Consider the following 5500-nt stretch of genomic DNA (forward strand, 5'->3'; position numbering starts at 1 on the left):
TCCATCCATCCATCCATCCATCCATCCACCTACCTACTGTATCTACCAACCTATCCCCAATCCACCCATCCATTCATCCATATGTGTGTGTGTATATACCCCTGTCATAAAGAGGCACCCTACTCACGGGAAGCTTTGTTTGATGCCACATTTCTCTGTCTTTGTAAGGTAAGGACTGGACTAGTTAATATTGGTTAAAAAAAAAATCAAACTATTTAACTGGCTCATTGGATAATTACTTTTACATGAATTAGTGATGGAGACTCTGAGATTAATTTGTCTCATATGGACTGAGATATGCTGTAGTTTTCTCATGCATTGTATACTGTATCCAGTAGTGGTTGGTGTCCATGGTATTGAATCGACTAGCTCATCTTTTTCCTCAAGTGCCTGTTGTTTTCATGTGTGCCTTTGTGGTAATGCTCATCTAAGACTTTTCTAGATCCTTCTGTCTTTGTGTGTTTGCCCTGAGGACTCCCCTTCATTTCTCCTTCACTGAGGGGAAGTCATGTGTATAGAACCAGACACAAACAACACAAAGGAGAGCAAATAAAGGTTTACACCACTGCACACTCAGCTCTGCTACATGTCAAACCAAACTGCTGTGATGAACGTCTGCAAACGCTCTTCAATGAAAATATCACATGTAATGTTTCTGAGAATTTGCTGTTGACAGATAGAACTTGTGTCTTCATGGCGAAACATCCTGAGGGAGACTACAGTAGCAGTCTTCTGTGACAGACTTCCATAAACACCTGTATAATTTAAAGATTTCTTTGTCTGATAATGAAGACGTTTCCCTGGAAGTCAGTACTGTAACTGACAGCAGCAAATTGCGTACAATAGGTGACTTTTACAACATATTTTGTCAAGATTTCGGGAGGGGGGCGTATATCGTTTTGTTCCCCGTCAGCAGCAGATGTTTGCGAATCCACGTGGATTTTGCACACTGCCCTATCAAACTGAATCAACTACTTTCTAAACAGCGTTGCAATACCCTGTTTATGTTTCGGAGTTGATAGGATTCACAAGATATAAAAGACCTGAAGGGGACCTTTGAGACTGGGAGGATGTGGGACATAAAGGAGACAGCACACAAAAGGAGGACTGAGCTAATCCACACAGAGTTGTCGTGAGGGCTGAGGATGTTGCATAGAGTGCAATGGCAGTGACACTCAGCCAAGTCAGTGGCAGGAAAACCTGCTGTATTTGGGTCTTTCTTTTACCTATTAAATGAGGTTTGGTACATTGAAGCCTCTTCCTCTGTTAGTCTAAATGTAAAACACTGAGGATGACTAGAGTAAGGACTAATGAGCCTTTTGCAAAGACTTTTATTTTTCTATTGTGGTGTATCTTCCTTCCAAGCCCATCTGCCACCATGAACGTGTTTCTTTCACACGAATAAGCCTTTTGAACCAAGATGAATGGTGAATAAATATTTCCAACAAAGTCCCTTTCACTGAATCACCCAGTTGCACCCTTATAACTGTTTGTCTTGCGTCAGTAAAAGAAAAGGGGGGGGGAAAGGGTTTTATGTGGAATAATGAAATTCTTCTCAAATGTTGTCAATTCAGCAATAGAAGCTGTTTAGACTATTGTTGAACAGTTTCATGACTTGTGTGTATTTGGCCCACAATAAAAGTTAAAGCCGCCTGAAATATTGGGAGAAACTAAGAAGCAGATCTGCAGATTTGCTTCCTGCTGTTTTTTTCTAAGTTTGGTGCTTTTGAATAAAATCAGAATCTCGCAGAGCTGCAACTGTTTGCATCTAGCAAAGACATTTGCGAAGGAAACTCCAAAATGTCTCAAAATTCTTGGGGTGTTTTCAGTTTCCTCACAAGTTGCAGAGGCTTGAAAACTTGGTTCTTGCATTTTGAACATGCTCAAAACAATTATGCAGCAATTTTTCTCCCTTTATGGTCACAGATTTGTGACAAATCACATCTTAAATCTTGTGCTTTTCTAAGTTAAGCTTCGAGAAGTTCTAGGAGCTCTCCTTTGATAGCAGACTTTCAAGACTACAGCCTTGAATGTTCAAGTCTAAAATCCTGATTAACGTAAAGATAATTATTTAAAAAACTGATCCAAATTTGCTATTTTCATTTCAAAAGTGTACTCTAATAGATTAAATAATAAATGAAGGGGCAGTTGCCAACATGGGCACAAAGCAGACTGTGATGGGTACAATGTCCTCGGCATGCTATACATCAAAGTTCATGCTCAATAATCCAGGTAGAAAATCCAACAAAGTTCAGTCAGGTCATCTGGATGGTTTATTTTATTTTTTAGATGTTTCATCCATCATCCAAAGGACGGCATCAATCCAAGGAGCCACAAACAAACTTGAGTCCCACAAGCTGCACACCCACACAGTGGACCAACCAGTGTGCTGGTGATAAGGTGGGTTCCAGGGCCCGCCCTCTCCCCCATCGACTCCTTTGAGGCAGCCACAGTGAGAGTGGTTCAAAACATCAAATTCATGCTCAATAATCCAGGTAGAAAATCCAACAATGAATCCAATCCAAAGAAGGATGAAATGTCTCGACAAAAATCTATAAATATGTATATATTTGTGTATATATATGTATATATATATATATATTTATGTATCTGTAGGATAATGTAAACAGGGCTCTCAGAGTTGCAATGACTTTATGTTAGGTGGGTGAATGAGCTGATCATCTGACTTTTGATTGCAGCAATCCACATTATTTGCAGAAATAGAGGCCCCCAAACCAAATTTTGCTTAGGGCACCATGGAGGGTTGGGATGGCACTGGCTGCTGGTGGGACTCTGTTTGTTTTCTCCTCGTACTGATGAAATCCTTTGGATGAAGGACGAAACGTCTCAACAACAAACAAACAAACAAACAAACAAACAAACAAACATTCAGCTGACTTGACTGAACTTTGGTGGGCCTGCTATACAGTTTTGGAAGCAGAGTACGAAAAATCCGGCCATGATTTGAGAATTGCTTGGTCCAAAGTCGTCCACGTGGCCTGTTGAGCACAACCACAGAATCCATTAAGACTACAATGGAAAATGTATCTATTTTATCACACTTTTGGGTCACCTACTAGTCTCCAACAGCAGCATACCAGTGATGTTTAATGAACAAACCCAAGTCAGAGAACCAGTTTAAAACCAAAAGCTGTACTAGTGAAAAGATTGTTTGACCATGACTTGGTAATGTGGTAAATCCGTCATCAGAGTTTGTCTTTCCAGACAATTAGGTAGGTAGGTATGGCAAGTTATATTTCGGACTAAAAACTCAAAGTGAAAAATGAGACCAAAAACCTAACGAATCTGTAATTAGAAGTCAGTTTACAGCCCTGGCATCCCTTAATCCTGTCGCAGGGATAACCAAACCCAAGGTGCTTCTTTCTTACTTCCATCTGTTGGGTCTCCCCACTTTTTCTTCTCTGTTTCCCCCGTGACTGATGAGGGGTGCAACAAACAGAAGGCCCAGACAACAGACCTTTCATATCAAGTTTCTCTTTTATTGAGATGCCGACAGGTATCCAGATCACTGACTTGCTTGTTGGAGTTTGTCGCTGTCACAGATTCCCAACACGATGCAGAGACGAGAGCACGGAAGGGTGAGATAAGAGGGACAAGAAGGATGGAAATAGATTTAGATGAATACTTAGGAGTAAAACAACGCAATTCAAGTGGCACTAAGGCACCATTTTGCAGGGGTTTAGACGATTAAAAGTGGTGAAAAAGGGGTAAAAATAACTTTCAGTCTCTTTGTGAGACTCAGGTGATGAGATGCAGGGTTTTATGTCCTTCACACATTTGAAAAATGACTAAACATCATATTCAGTCATAAGAAAAAATAACATTGTGTTGATTTATTCATAAGGCCCACATAAAGGGGAGAATCTCTCAATAGACATAATAATCGGACTCCATTTATCATCTGTTGCGATGGAAAGATACTTTGCTGTAGATGTGCCTGACCTTTGTTTTACACATCAACACCAGAGCATTTGTCAAATGCAGATCTTTGCTGAAAACGAAGACGTTTCCATTGTAGAACTAGGCTCTCTGGAGATGCTCGCATTTGCAAACGTTTTAGAGTAAACAGGCGCGTCGAGCACCCCGTAACCAGGGGGTTGATGCGAAAACCCATGTTTTTAATAATCTTCCGTTATGAAACTTCTCGACCGCCTCGCCTGCTTTGATGATTGTGCAGCATCATGAGAAAAAGCACCGATCATGCAGAATAGCATTGTGGATGTAATGGCGGCTTTGTTCTTTGAGAAGGCACATTTAAAGGGGATTAGTTGTGCGCAGACAGGATCCCCCTCCCACAATCCTTTGATGCCTAATGAGGGGCAGGCGTTTGGATTCATCTTGCACTGTGTGGGCCAGATGAAAGCCGAGTTTCTGACAGGGGGATCTGCTGCTTTCCCTCCAGAGGGTCTCTCCTCTCTCCTCCACCCATCCTCTCCCGTCTCTGCTGTGGATACACCTTTTGCTCTGAATGTTTAAACGGTGCGCTGGTGTTTATCTGCTCCCAGGCTCCTGTCTGTATCGCTTTGCCTCATTCTTCACAAAACAAAGCAAACGTTGTGCCCATTTTCATTGCCTGTCGCTACAAGGCGGCCACTTTTTGTTTTGTGTTGTTTGCCTGAACCAGTGGACAGATCAAATCTCAGATAATAAGCAGTGGATGACCATCTTCAATTAATTACCTTTGGAAATCAATCTAATTCAATATGGCTGCCACAGCTAATCAACAAAAAGGCTATAAATCTGTTCGTTTTACAGGTATTGAGCTAAACTTTGGAACATGGTAACTAACGCCAACGCCAGAGTGCAAACAGATTGCACAAAATATTTGTCTAAAATATTGCCGTTAACTATTATCTTCGCTTCAAACTTTGATATTTACTGTTGGGGTAAACGCTGTTAGCAAAACATCTTATAAACCATGAAGCAGGTTTGGTATGGTATGGTATGAAGTTTATTCATTTTAAAAAAGTACAAAACAATTCCATAACAATATATAAAAAGATTAAAAAAAATTAAAAATGAAAGGCAGCAGAAAGAAAAAAAAATCTTATTATATCTGCCCCTTTTTTCAAACAATTATTTCAGACATAATAATTTTCAAGTAACAGAACAAAATGAATAACTTTCTAATTTTTCTAATTCTAATACAAAACACACACTAAGCTACTTCATATATACTTTTTTAACAATCCAGCTTTGATCTTTTTCTTAAATGTACACATTGACTTGGCATTTTTTACATCACTCTCTAGAACATTCCACAATCCAACTCCTTGGATTGAGGTAGACCTTCCCTTCAGACTAGTTCTGAATTTTGGTTTGACAAATATTTCTATCCCCTTAAGATTGTAACACTTTTGTCTTTTAACAAAATTGCTTTGGATATTTAATGGTAATGTGTTATTTTGAGCCCTATACATAACTGATAAAATACTATAATCTACCAAATCATGGAACTTCAATAACTTCAGTTGATAAA

This window comes from Nematolebias whitei, chromosome 1 (assembly GCF_014905685.2).
Source record: "Nematolebias whitei isolate Nwh7 chromosome 1, NemWhi1, whole genome shotgun sequence".
Lineage (NCBI taxonomy): Eukaryota > Metazoa > Chordata > Actinopteri > Cyprinodontiformes > Rivulidae > Nematolebias > Nematolebias whitei.